This window comes from Myotis nattereri (assembly GCF_964212035.1).
Source record: "Myotis nattereri genome assembly, chromosome: X".
In the NCBI taxonomy this organism is placed as follows: domain Eukaryota; kingdom Metazoa; phylum Chordata; class Mammalia; order Chiroptera; family Vespertilionidae; genus Myotis; species Myotis nattereri.
In genome coordinates, this window is record NC_138078.1 from 126,452,827 (window position 1) to 126,467,678 (window position 14,852).

Below are 14,852 nucleotides of genomic sequence, written 5' to 3' on the forward strand. Positions count from 1 at the left end.
TTATAGCTGAGTCATCCTCCAGGATCTGGCCTCATCTGAAGGGAACCACCTCACCCAGTGTTACATTCTCCCTTTGGAGATCAGCCCATACTTAGTGACTGGTTGATGTAGCTGCCTGGTCCCCCTGCCTCGTTTTAGAAACACTTTGAAGGCCATCCCAACATCAGAATTCTTTTAGGATTGGCTGAAGCCTTCATTGTAGTTTAAATCCTTCCTGTGTCCAATCTTGCTTCAATAATTCTCTTAGAAGTGTTATTTGTGAAAGAAACACCTCACCAAAAAAATAATCCACACCCTCCTGTATATACATATCCATCTCAGAGTGTGTTTCCTAAGGAATGTGACCTGAAGACTGGGTTGTAGGAAGAAAACTCTAAAATGGTATTTTGGAAGTGGATTAGTCACCAGCAAGCTCAGAATGAGAACCATTTCACTGACAGTAGATATAATACTAATATTTGTGGCATTCTGTAGCTGTGAAATTGTATAGACTTTTATCACCTATAATCTGGGATATAATGTCAAAGGATGTGAGCATACTGGCAGGAGCAACATCTTGTACGTTTGAGTGTTTGGGTGAAGTAGCAATCATAAGGACTGGGGAATTAGATGGATTTTTCTAGATGTCATTGATACCTTTGAAAAAGCCAATAAAAGGTTAACGAGGACTAGTAGCTGATTTAAGGTGGAGTGTGAACACCAAATATCCTTGGCAGCATATAAAGAAACGCCCATCTCTTTCAGCTGGAAGACTGAAAAAATGTGAGGTTCAAGCCTTGGATTTAATGATAAAGATCTTAGATCTTCAGATAAGGCTGAATTCTCAACCCTAGCAAGTCAGGTATGCCAATGTCAGGGCACTGGTGGGAAGAATGATGGGAAGAATTGGGACTCTGAAGCATGATATGGGCATCTGGGTCAATGCACTTCCAAGATGCCCCCAAACTCTCTATGTCTATAGAAGTGGTCTACTCATTCTTGTTAAAATCTAGTACTCTCTCCTTGCTGAAAGATGTTACAAATATTCTGCCTTGCAAGAAAACATGTACATTCCCCTCACAGAATCTACCCCCAACCCTCCAATTGGCCACAAGATTCATGACTAAATTTAAATTACATTACCCTCATTTGAAGGGAAATGATGGACCTCTTAAGAAAGGAAATGGACTGTATACCAAAAGAGCTGCATGACCTAGACCAGTGGTTGGCAAACTGCGGCTCACGAGCCACATGAGGCTCTTTGGCCCCTTGAGTGTGGCTCTTCCTAAGCCTTAGGAGTACCCTAATTAAGTTAATAACAATGTACCTACCTATATAGTTTAAGTTTAAAAAAATTGGCTCTCAAAAGAAATGTCAATCATAATGTTGATATTTGGCTCTGTTGACTAATGAGTTTGTCGACCACTGAGTCCTAGAGAATATATATTAACAGGAGCCAGGGCAGTATATATGGAACTAGATCCTAAGTAAGCTGGATCAAGGAGAGCAAAACATAAAGCTGAATAAATGACTGTTTATTTATATAAGATTACTTTTCCATAAATAAACTCACTCTCCCAAGGACCCTGGGAGACAGTGCTAATGTGCTACTAGGATGACTCTTAGAAGCATCGGGAAAGTGCTAATTCATAAAAAATGAAATAAAAATCCTAGAAATTATGTGGAAGATGGTGGCGGAAGAAATAAAAAGTCTCCATAATTGATCATACCAATGGAAGGAAATACACTGCAAAACCAGAAAACTCACCAGTCAAATATTTTCTGCAGAAAGTCTCAAAGGACATTCAATTTACCAAAACAATAAAGAATGTTGGTGGTGAGAGGGGCACCACCATTATTGTCCTTCCTATGCAGGCCAGGGCTGACAGTAGGAAATGCTATAATAAAATCGGGCTACTTGATGGAAAAGGTGATGATAGGATCTGGAAATAATAAAGGCCAGATGTCAGTGATTTATAATCAGGAGCAAAGTGGATGCAATTATTGTAATGAACAGCAAGGTCAGAGTGGCAAACCAGGGGTCCTGACCTACAGAGTACTATGGCAATGGTTAATAGAACATGGTGTACCTAAGTGCAAGATAGATGGGAATCCAACAAGCTCTTTCCTTCACTATAGAACAAAAAAATCAAAAGTAGATGTATAGAAAGGGCATCCCCTGATCATTATACTTTGCTCAGTTTCCAGCCCTGAGCCTATAATCATATCCAACACCAAGGTAAACAGAAAGACCTGTAATGTTTCCTCCAATCTTGCCCTAAAGAGAGTTAAGACTATCTATTTGAGTAACTATACACTGGGGAAAAGGGAATACCATGTATTTTGCGAATTTTTAGGATCAGTTTACATTGATTCCTGGAAACTATAAGTGTCATCATGGTTCCTTTGTTAGAGTGAGGGTGTATATAAGAGCAGGTAATAAATGAAGCCCTGATCCAGGTTTAGCTCACGGTTGGTCCACTCTGTTTATTCATGGATTCATCTAGTGGTCATTCCTCCAGTACACAAATGAATAATTAGAATAATTAAAATACTTGTTATATACTTGACAGAACCCAAACTTTGGGTCTTTGGCTTGTAGAGTAAGAGATATCATAGTGAAAAGGCCAAGTGTGAGCCTCCTAATAACTCCTTTTCTCCTCTGTTGCCAGTCAAGAATGTAAATAAAAAATAAAATTACAAGTGTCCATCAGTAGATGAATAGATAAAAATAGCTGTGGGATATTTACACAATGGAATACTATGCAGCAGTAAAAAGAGGGATTTCTTACCCTTGGGGACAGCATGGATGGACCTGGAGACTATTATGCTAAGTGAAATAAGCCAGCCAGAGAAAGACAAATATCACATGATCTCACTTATTTGTGGAATCTAATGAACAAAATGAATTGCCCAACAAAATAAGACCTGAACCATGGAGGCATGGAACAGACTGTCATACATTGGTGTGGGGATTGAGTGGGGCGGGATGAGAAGAGATAAACCAAATAACTTACATACTTATATGCATAGCCTATGGACACAAACAATAGGGGGAGTGAAGACCTGAGGGGTAGGTAGGGGCTGAGAGGTGGGGTATAAAGAGGGAGCTGAAGTGGGAGACATCTGTAATACTATCAACAATAAAAATATATATTTACAAATACAAATCTATCTATCTATATATATAAGAGCCATGGGTCATCACATCCGAAACATCCGAACGGATGACTGAACAGGCTGAGTGGGGTGACAAGGCCAGCAGGGGGGTTGAGGTATGACCAAATGACTGAGCAGCAGGTGACCAGGCCAGCGGGGGGGGGGGGGTAGTGAGGGACGACCAAACGACTGAATAGCAGTCTGCGTGGGGTGACCAGGCCAGCAGGGGGAGCAGTTGGGGGTGACCAGGCAAGCAGGGAGGCAGTGAGGGGCAACCAGGCTTGCGGGGGTGGGGGGGCAGTGAGGGGTGACCAGGCCAGCAGAGGGGGCAGATGGGGATGATCAGGCCATCAAGGGGGACAGTTAGGGGCATTCAGGCTGGCAGGCAGAGGTGGTTAGTGGTGATCAGGCTGGCAGGAGGGGCAGTGAAGGGTGATCAGGCAGGCAGGCAGGTGAGCAGTTAGGAGCCAGTAGTCCCGGATTGTGAGAGGGTGCAGACTGCTGGCAGTCGGACATCCCCCGAGGGGTCCCGGATTAGAGAGGGTGAAGGCTGGGCTGAGGCCCCCCCCACCAATGCATGAATTTTGTGCACTGGGCCTCTAGTAAATAAATAAAATTGCATCCTGGAGGAACAGTAGACATTAGTGCCTCCTTGAAAACCTGAAAAATGCAGGAATAGTAGTCTTCATCATATCATCATTAATTTACCAGCCTGGCTTCTACAAAACCAAATGGATACTGGAGGATAACAGTGGACTCTGGTAAATTCAATCAAGTAATAGCCCAAATTACCCCTGCTGGCCTAGATATCTTTACTAAAACACATTAACATAGTTTCAGGTACATGGTATATGGCCATGGATATGATGAATGCATTATTTTTCATTCCTATCAGGAAGGAGAATAAAAAACAGTTCATATTCATATGGGACAGACAGTAGTACATATTTTTAGTCTTGTTCAGGCTATATTAACCCTCTCATTTTTCATAATATACTCTGAAGAAACTGGGACCACATTGGTCCCATTTGTCAATGATATTAAAACAGCTATATTTGGTATTTACAACTTTTTCAACTCCAAGTCAGAGGTTAATCACTGACTAGTGATTTTAAGAGTCTAAAAATGTTGCCAAATGTACACATATAGAATGTTATTTTCATTTCAGCATAAAAGTATGGCTATTTGAAAAAATTCAAAAATGTTAGCATGAAGAGAAAGATAATCTTGGATTATACTCTCTTATGAGCTACTTTTGAGCTGAGTTTTCTTAAAAGAGTGGTAAGCACAGTACCAGTATCTAAACTAGGCTTGAATCATTAGCAATTGATTTGGATCTTTGAAAATAATTATTCTGGTTAAAATACCCATCAGATACCATTATAAGTCCTAGTAAACTCCTTTTTGTGATAATGACATTTAGTTACATTGAAAAGTATGTTAAAACAGGGGTGATATATTGGTGTGGTAATAAATTTTGACCTGAAATCTGAGTTGCTATGATTGGAACTCCATGAAAATGATTTTTTTATATCTAAGTATGAAACAGGTATTATCTGGCATTTGTTTTTAGATAAATTTTACAATTTAATGTAATTTAAAAGAGAACATCTTGCTTTTGGCTTTGAGGAAGACATTTTTTAAGTTTTGTTCTTTCTAACTAAAATATCTTTTTCTTTATAAACCGGCTTGTAACTTGCTGGATGATTTTTTATTTATTTTATTTTTTTCCATCACCATTCATTCCCCCGATACCCTCTTCTACCTCCCTGCAAACCCCCCCCACCACCAAAAAAAATAATCACACTGTTTTTCAAGAAGGAGGGAGGGGGAGAGAGAGAGAGAGAGAGAGAGAGAGAGAGAGAGAGAGAGAGAGAGAGATATGAAAGAGTGGAACATCTATCGGCTGTCTCCGGCATATCCCCTCGTCCCCTACTGGGCAATTGAGCCTGCAACCCGAGCGTGTGCCCTGATAGGGAATTGAACCAGCAGCCTTTTGGTGCACGGGACAATACCCAACCAACTGACCCACAGTGGCCAGGGCTCTTTTTTCTCAATCCCTCCATCCTCCACCCCACCAGAGCTGTGTGCCTACTCTCTATCTATGATTCTGTCTCTATTTTGCTTGTTAGTTCAGTTTGTTCATTAAAGACATGATTTCACACATATGTGGAACTTAATGGATGAGTTTTTCAGGTTTCATTTTTGTTCCCTGAGTTATTTTACCCCTTTTTACAATGGAGATAATAGCAGAGTGTCAAAAGTCTTTATGAGCGCTTCCAGAGAAACTTTATCTTCCAAAAGGATATGGGGATAAATACCAAGGTTATTAGAAACCTAAGATTATAGGACAGAAAGTAGATAGAAGAAAATGGATAGATCGATACATATAGATAAACTAGAGGCCCAGTGCACAAAAATTTGTGCACTCGGGGGGGGGAGAGGGGGTCCCTCAGCCCGGCCTGTGCCCTCTCCAAGTCTGGGACCCCTCGGGAGATAATGACCTGCTGGCTTAGGCCTGCTCCCAGGTGACAGAGGGCAGGCCCAATGCCTAGGTGCAGCCCCTGGTCGGGCTCAGAGCAGGGCTGATTGGGGAGTTGGGGTGCCACCCCCTGTCATGCACAGAGCAGGGCGGATCTGGAGGTTGCGATGCCACCCCTAGTCATGCTCTGCCGGGGTCCAGCCCCAGCGGGTCCAGGGGTCCCCAAAGGTGTGGACGGAGTCGGCGAAGAAGGAATGACACGGAGGCAGCGTTCAGTTGATCAGCAGCCCAGCCAGGATCTCCAGCCAGGTTCTGGTCTCGATCTCCAGAGAGGTTCTGCTTAGGATCTCCAGCCAGGTTCTGTGTCCATGTTCTCTTGCTAGGTTCTCCAGGTTCTCCAGCCAGGTTCTGTAGCCATGTTCTCTCGCTAGGTTCTCCAGCCAGGTTCTGTCCAGGTTCTCCAGCCAGGTTCAGTCACCAGGTTCTAGTCAGGTTCTCTTGCCAATTTCTGTAGTCAGGTTCAGTCCAGGATCTTTTGCCATGTTCTCTCCAGCGAAGTTCTTCTGTCTCTAGAGAACGTTCTGTGTAGGTTCTGTGCCTAGGTTCTGTCTGTCTCTCTCTCTCCTCAGTTCTGTGTTCTGCTGTCTTATTACATCTGTATTTATACCAGTTGATTCAATCCTATCAATCTCTATTACAAAGGTTAGGGCGTTTCTTATCTCCATTCCAGGGAGTAAAGATTATGTGGCTTAAGCATGATTGTTCTTAGTGATTAACTACCCGCCTGGCACTTAGTTAAGGAGTTTCATCCCCTCCCTGACTTCAGGGAAAAATTCCTACCTGGGGAAACAACCTTTCTAGGAGAGGCATCCCCTCCCTGACTTCAGGGAAAAATTCCTACCTGGGGAAACAACCTTTCTCAGAGACCTTGGTTAAAACACATAGTGCCAAGAAGGTGAGCAAACACATTAAGAACAGTATGCCATATATGCCAGGTCCCTTGAAACAGCAAGGATGGACCGGCTCCCGGCAATGCTCAGGGTAGGGCCAATTGGGGGGTTGGGGCACCGCCCCCTGTCACACTCAAGGCAGGGTCGATAGGGAAGTTGTGGCGCCACCCCCTGTCATGCACAGAGCAGGGCCGATCAGGGGGTTGGGGTGCTGCCCCCTGTCATGCACAGAGCAGGGCCCATCAGGGGAGTTGGGGCTCCGTACCCTGTCACGCACAGAGCAGGGTCGATCAGGGGGTTGGGGAGCTCCCCCCTGTCATGCACAGAGTAGGGCCAATAGGGGAGTTGCGGCACCGCCCCCCGTCACACACAGAGCAGGGATGATCAGGGGGTTGGGGCACCGCCACTGTCACACTCAGGGCAGGGCCGATGGGGAGGTTATGGCTCTACCCCGTCACACACAGAGCAGGGCCCGTGGGGGGTGGGTGGGTTGGGGCGCCGCCCTCTATCACCCACAGAGCAGGGCCGATCAGGGGCTTGGGGCGCTGCACCCTGTCACACACAGAGCAGGGCTGTTCGGGGGTTAGGGCGCTGCACCCTGTCACACACAGAGCTGCAGGGCGATCAGGGGGTTTGGGTGCTGCCCCCTGTCACTTTGATCCCTGTGCCGGGAGGCCTTGCGGCTCCGCTGATCCCGGTGCCGGGAGGCATATTACCCTTTTACTGTATAGAATAGAGGCCTGGTGCATGGGTGGGGCTGGCTGGTTTGCCCTGAAGGGTGACCTGGATCAGGGTGGGAGTCCCCACTGGGGTGCCTGGCCAGTCTGGCTGAGGGGCTGAGGGCCGTTTTCAGGCTGACGGGTGACTGCCGGGAGCCGGTCCATCCTTGCTGTTTCAAGGGACCTGGCATATATGGCATACTGTTCTTAATGTGTTTGCTCACCTTCTTGGCACTATGTGTTTTAACCAAAGTCTCTGAGAAAGGTTGTTTCCCCAGGTAGGAATTTTTCCCTGAAGTCAGGGAGGGGATGAAACTCCTTAACTAAGTGCCAGGCGGGTAGTTAATCACTAAGAACAATCATGCTTAAGCCACATAATCTTTACTCCCTGGAATGGAGATAAGAAACGCCCTAACCTTTGTAATAGAGATTGATAGGATTGAATCAACTGGTATAAATACAGATGTAATAAGACAGCAGAACACAGAACTGAGGAGAGAGAGAGACAGACAGAACCTAGGCACAGAACCTACACAGAACGTTCTCTAGAGACAGAAGAACTTCGCTGGAGAGAACATGGCAAAAGATCCTGGACTGAACCTGACTACAGAAATTGGCAAGAGAACCTGACTAGAACCTGGTGACTGAACCTGGCTGGAGAACCTGGACAGAACCTGGCTGGAGAACCTAGCGAGGGAACCTGGCTATAGAACCTGGCTGGAGAACCTGGAGAACCTAGCAAGAGAACATGGACACAGAACCTGGCTGGAGATCCTAAGCAGAACCTCCCTGGAGATCGAGACCAGAACCTGGCTGGAGATCCTGGCTGGGCTGCTGATCAACTGAACGCTGCCTCCGTGTCATTCCTTCTTCGCCGACTCCGTCCACACCTTTGGGGACCCCTGGACCTGCTGGGGTTGGACCCCAGCAGGTGACTAAAGCTCCCAACTGCTCCTTTTTTTCTTTTTTTTTTCTTTTTTATTCTGGGCCAGCTTTAGCTCTGAGGCCTCGGCTGCTAAAAACAGGTTTCTGGCCTTTGTTTACCATCTGTATTTGATACAATGTTGTGGTCCAGCTGGCTGAAGCCCGGCTGAGTAAAGCAGGTTTATGGGTTTTTTTTAGTTTCTATATTTGCAACATAGTTGCTTAGAGTTGTAGCTGAGAGGCCGGCAAGTCAGGTGGGGAACATTTGAGTCCTCCGTCACTGAAGCAAGCAAGCCTCCCTGTACGCATCAGCCGCCTGGCTACCGGCCGCCATCTTGGCTGGGAGTTAATTTGCATATCTCCCTGATTAGCCAATGGGAAGGGTAGCAGTTGTACGCCAATTACCATCTTTCTCTTTTATTAGATAGGATAACAGCTTCCAGAACCAGATGTCAACCCTTTACATATACACAGTGTTTTACAGTTTAAAAAGAGTGTTCATATACAAGTAATTGGCAAGGTGGATGCTATCAATTCTATTTTACAAACAAGAGAGCTGAAGCTTGGAGAGGTTAATATTTTACTCAATGTCTCCTGGGTAATAACAGAATAGGGAACCTAGGTTTTGCGATTAGATAGTTCAGGGAACTTTTCACTACACTAAAGTGAAATGCAAGAAAAAAAAGTAGTTTAAAAATCCCAAAAGACAGTAGGGAGTAAGGAAAAGCATTCAAACAGACATTTTCAGAAACATACATATTTTTAAAGTCTTTTTCTACCTTAACAATTTCAGCTGACATTTATAAAATGACTTAATAATCCTAAATTCTTTTTATGAGAAATCTAAATCAACACAGAAGTAATATTTACTCCTTATAATCTTCACAGTTACCCTATTATTTTACAGATGAGGAAATTGAGGCTCAGTGAGGGTAAATAACTTGCCCAAAGTTTCATAGTATTATAAGGAGAGCACTGGGATTTCAGCTCAAGTTGTGTGAGGTCAAAGCCCTTCTTACAACAATCAGTTAATACAGAATCACTTAAGTGAACCCAATTATGAGCCCGATATTATGAGGTTCTATACGAGTAATAAAAGATAGGATCTCTGGCCTCAGGGACTTGATAACCTATATGGAGAGGTAAAAGAGATTAGAATTAATTTTTAAATTGTGTGGTATAGACTCGTATTCTTAAAAACAGTCTGTGGATCAGCAGCATTTTCAACAACTGGAAGTCCAACAGAAGTGCAGAATCATAGTCCACCAGCCCAGTCCTGCTGAATCAGAGCCTGCATTTCAATAAGATCCTCTGGTAACTTGTATACATAGTAAAGTTAGAGACGTTCTTGTATAGATCATCAATGCTCTAAGGAGGAGGCGTCATTGATGCTATTTTAAAAGCCATTTCTAGTGTCCTAAGGACCTGGGAAGGCTACCCTGAGAATAGTGATGGGAGAATAGAGAGGAAGGGCTCTCTTTGCTTGAGTATATCAGAGAAGTAATATAAGCAACTGAGGAGCGACAAAAGTGTGGGGATGACCAGAGTTCTAATTCCACTGATAAGAATAGTGAACACAAAGATGTCATTTACAGCCTTACTTTACATCCCTCTCTTCTTCCCTTGAATGATAACCCCTCAGGAGGTGGGCTGGGGGAAGAGGGACAAACCACTAGCTGGCAGCTTAGTGTGTGTATCACTCTATTTTTGGATGTGCATTTCCATAAATAAGCTTCTACTTCAGGACTTTTTTAATGCTATAGGTGGCCAAATTAGTGCATTTTAATAGTAAAGTCTCTTTTCAAATAAGCTCATGCCATAAAGTTGCATTTTCTTTGGTAAAGCTGAGTACAACTGGTCATCAGGAAAATTTCCATTTGCTCTAGAGACATAAGAACATTAAATGTTTTATTCTTAACTGAGCACTATTCTAATTAGAAAAAAATTGCATTAGGGAGCCATGTGAATGTCTGAGAAGGCATTCATTCTTGATTTTGATATTTTAAAATATAGCAGATTGCAGAAATGCAGATTACGATGTGGATATAGTGCTAAAATTGCTTTTGCCATTATAAAGATAAAAATAGCTCTTGGTTCCAATTTCCTGCTGCTTCTTTCTAAATGAAGGAGTTAAATACTGAAAGGCAGGTGGATGCTGACGCTCCTTTAGAATGAGATGAATAGGGTTGATGGCAGGAACTACAGGGAAGCTATTGAGGTTGCAGATGCATATGCTGCCCTTACTTCCCACAAAGTTCAAAGTGGGGTGAAGCTGCCTGGATAATTGGCTATGAAATAGCAAACCCTCTGGATAAAAATGGCCCTTGTACTTAATTGCCCATATTTCGGGCAGCGGGTAGCCACCTGGTTGATTAGTGACCGTACCTATATTCACAACCACCCAAGTTTAAGTGCAAGTGTGATTGTTAGGACATTGCGTCAAGTTTAATCAGGGGCCTTAAAGTTTCAATCAGTTTTGACCACCCTAGGTCCAGATCCCTCACCTTCCAGATCTAAGCAGATGGTGCTATAAAGCCCCAAGGCAAAAGCCCATTTTAAAATTGGGCATGAAAAGGACATGCATATTTGTAAAACAGCAACTACAATAGCAACAACTGAGAAAACAAATGAGAGAAAAGGCATTTTATTTGCATAGTACTTACTCATTTGCCAAGCTTTTTTTTTTTTAATTTCTATTATGGTCTTCAGAAAAAGCTTGTAACATCATACTTATAGTACCCATTTTATAGTTGGATAAATTAAGACTCAATGAAGGTGAGTTTCACAAGGCTGCACAACTAGTAGGCAACAGAACAAGCACTAAAATGTGAACCTTTTGATATTAAACTCCATCTCATTTTATAGTAGAGTTTTAGCTTAATTTCATCCTCTCTTGCAGGACTAGTCCATAACTGACTGCCTTAGCCAAAGAGTACCTTTGTGTCAGATATACACATATGGGAATCATATGGAGGTTTACTAATACACAGGCTTCCAGTCTGTCAAGCAGCCAATCACACTGACTGTCTCTCCCCCATACCCCTTTTTAAATAAAATTTATGTTTATTGTTGTATGTATTACAGATGTCCCCTTTGTTTGTGTTTTTTCCCCATTGACTCCCTCCACCCCATATCCACCACCCCTCCCAGGCCTTCACCACTCTATTGTCTGTGTCCATGGGTTATGTATAGCTACACTAATAAAAGAGTAATATTCTAATTAGACTAGGAGACCTTCCGGAGACCGTCCGGACGTCCTTCTGGACAAAGCCATGGTGGTGGGACTGAGGCAGAGGCGGTTAGGGGCGATCAGGCTGGTAGGGGAGGGCAGTTGTGGGTGATCAGGCTGGCGGGGGGGGCAGTTGGTGGCGAGTAGGCTGGCAAGGGGGGGGCAGTTAGGGTCGATCAGGCTGGCAGGGGTGGCAGGTGGGGGCAAACAGGCTGGAAGCGGGGCAGGAGGGGGCAATCAGGCCAGTGGGGGGCAGTTGGGGTGATCAGTCCAGCAGGGGCAGGCAGTTAGGGGTGATCAGGCTGGAAGGAGGGGCAGTTGGGGTTGATCAAGTCAGCAGGCAGAGTGGTTAGGGCAGCCGTGGGCAAACTACGGCCCGCGGGCCAGATCCGGCCCATTTGAAATGAATAAAACTAAAAAAAAAAAAAAAAAGACCGTACCCTTTTATGTAATGATGTTTACTTTGAATTTATATTAGTTTACACAAACACTCCATCCATGCTTTTGTTCCGGCCCTCCGGTCCAGTTTAAGAACCCACTGTGGCCCTCGAGTCAAAAAGTTTGCCCACCCCTGGGTTAGGGGCTATCGGCCAAGCAGGCAGGTGAGCAGTTAGGAGCCAGCAGTCCAGGATTGTGAGAGGGATGTCCGACTGCCAGCAGTCGGACATCTCCTGAGGGGTCCCAAATTGGAGAGGGTGCAGGCCAAGCTGAGGGACACCCCCCTATGCACGAATTTCGTGGACCAGGACATTAGTATGCATATAAGTTCCATGGTTAATCACTCCCCTCCAGACCCCCCCTTCCCCTGCCTTCCCTCTGAAATTTGTGTCTGTTCCATGCTTCTATGTCTCTGTATCTATTTTATTCATCACTTTGTTTTGTTCATTAGATTCCAATTATGAGTGAGATCATGTGATACTTATCTTTCTCTGACTAGCTTATTTCACTTAGCATAATACTCTCCAGGTCCATCCATGCTGTTGCAAATGGTAAGAGTTCTTTCTTTTTTGCAGCTGCATAGTATTCCATGGTGTAAATATGCCACAGCTTTTTTATCCATTCAACTGCTGATAGGCACTCGAGCTGTTTTCAAACCTTAGCTATTGTAAATTGTGCATACATTCTTTCTGATTGGTGTTTCAGGTTTCTTAGGATATATTCGTAGAAGTAGGATCACTGGGTCAAATGGCAGTTCCATATTTAATTTTTTGAGGAAACTCCATACTGTTTTCCATAATGGCTGCACCAGTCTGCATTCCCACCAGCAGTGTACTGCAGTTCCCTTTTCTCCACATCTTCACCAGCACTTGTCATGTTGATTTGTTGATAGCAGCCATTCTGACAGGTGTGAGGTGATATCTCATTGTCACTTTAATTTACATCTCTCAGATGATTAGTGATTTTGAGCATTTTGTCATATGTCTCTTAGCCTTCTGTGTGCCCACTTTACAGAAGTGTCTATTTAGGCTCTTTGCCCATTTTTTAATTGGACTGCTTATCTTCCTTTGGTTAAGTTGTATGAGTTCCCTATATATTTTGGAAATTAATCCTTTATTGGATGTATCATTGGAAAATATGTGAGCTCTCTTTTCATTTTGTTGATGAAGCTTTTGTACAGAAGATTTTTATTTTGATGTAGTTCCATTTGTTTATTTTCTCCTTATTGCCCTTATCCTAGGTGATGTATCGGTAAACATATTGCTATGAGAGATGTCTGAGATTTTGCTGCCTATGGTTTCTTCTAGTATTTTTATGGTTTCATGACTTACACTTAAGTCTTTTATCCATTTTGAGTTTATTCTTGTATATGGTTAAGTTGGTGATCTAGTTACATTTTTTTGCATGTATTGGTCCAATTTTTCCAACACTATTTATTGAAGAGACTGTCTTTACTTCATTGTATGCTCTTGCCTCCTTTGTCAAATATTAATTGAGCATAATAGCTTGGGGTTACATACTGACTGTTTTTTATTCCTTAATAGTCAAGTACAATAGCCTACTCTAAAGTAGTAACAATGACAAGCTCTTAGTGTTTGTCAAGTGTTATACTATGCACTTTCCATGTATTAACTCATTTAAGACTTATAACAATTCTATGATGTAGGTTTTGCCAACTATTCCCTTAACTTTATTTTTTTCCAACTTAATTTTGATACTAGAGGCCCGGTGCATGGATTTGCACACCAGTGGGTTCTCTTGGCCTGGCCTGGACCCTCTTGCAATCCGGGACCCCTCAGGGGATGTTGGAGGCCCAGTGCACAGATTTGGGCCGATCCCTGCAGGCCAGGCCGAGGGACCCCTAGTATGCATATAAGATTTTTGGTTAGTCTCTTCACACCCTTCCCCTTCCCTCTTCCCCTCTTCTCTCTGAAATTCATCAGTTTGTCCCATGTTTCCACACCTGTGTGTTGACTGACTGTCCCCTGGTGGCTATTGTATGTCATCATAGCTACCAGCCGGTTGGCCGATTATATATATATATATTTACCATTTTTTGTAGTAAATACATATATTATCTATTCCCTTAATTTTCCAGTAGATACAGTAGTACAGTGTTGTTTTTTGAAAATACATTTTTATTGATTTCAGAGAGGAAGGAAGAGGGAGAGAGAAATAGAAACATCCAAGATGAGAGAGAATCATTGATCGGCTGCCTCCTGCAAGTCCCCCACTGGGGATTAAGCCCACAACCCAGGCATGTTCCCTTGACCGGAATCGAACCTGGGACCTTTCAGTTCACAGGCTGATGCTCTATCCACTTAGCCAAACCGGCTAGGGCAGTATTGTTGTATATAAAAACAGTGCTGTGTATTAGATTTCCAGAGCTTATTCATCATATAGAAATTCATCGTATGGAAATTTGTACCCTTTGCTGAACCTCTCCTCCTTTTCCCCAACCCCCAGCCCATGGTAAATAACCATCATTCTACTCTCTGTTTCTATGAGTTCAGCTTTTTTTTTAGATTCTACATATAAGTGATATATAGGATTTGTCTTTGTTTGACTAATTAAACAGCATAATCTCTTCAAAGACCATCCATGTTGTCACAAATGACAGGATTTTATTCTTTCTGATGGTTACTGTGATGTGAATATATATATTCACATCCTCTTTATCTATTCCATCCATTGATGGGCACTTAGGCTGTTTCCATATCTTGGCTATTGTGAATAATAAACATGGGAATGCAGATGTCTCTTCATTATCCTGTTTATACTTTTTTGTAAAATTATCCAGAAGTGGAATTGCTGAGTTGTATGGTAGTTCTATTTTTAATGTTTTAAGGAACATCCATACTGTTTTTCATAGTGGCTTTACTGATTTACATTCCCACCAATAGTGCACAAGTGTTTCCTTTTCTCCAAATCCTTGCCAACATGTGTTACCTTTGTATTTTTGATGATTGCCA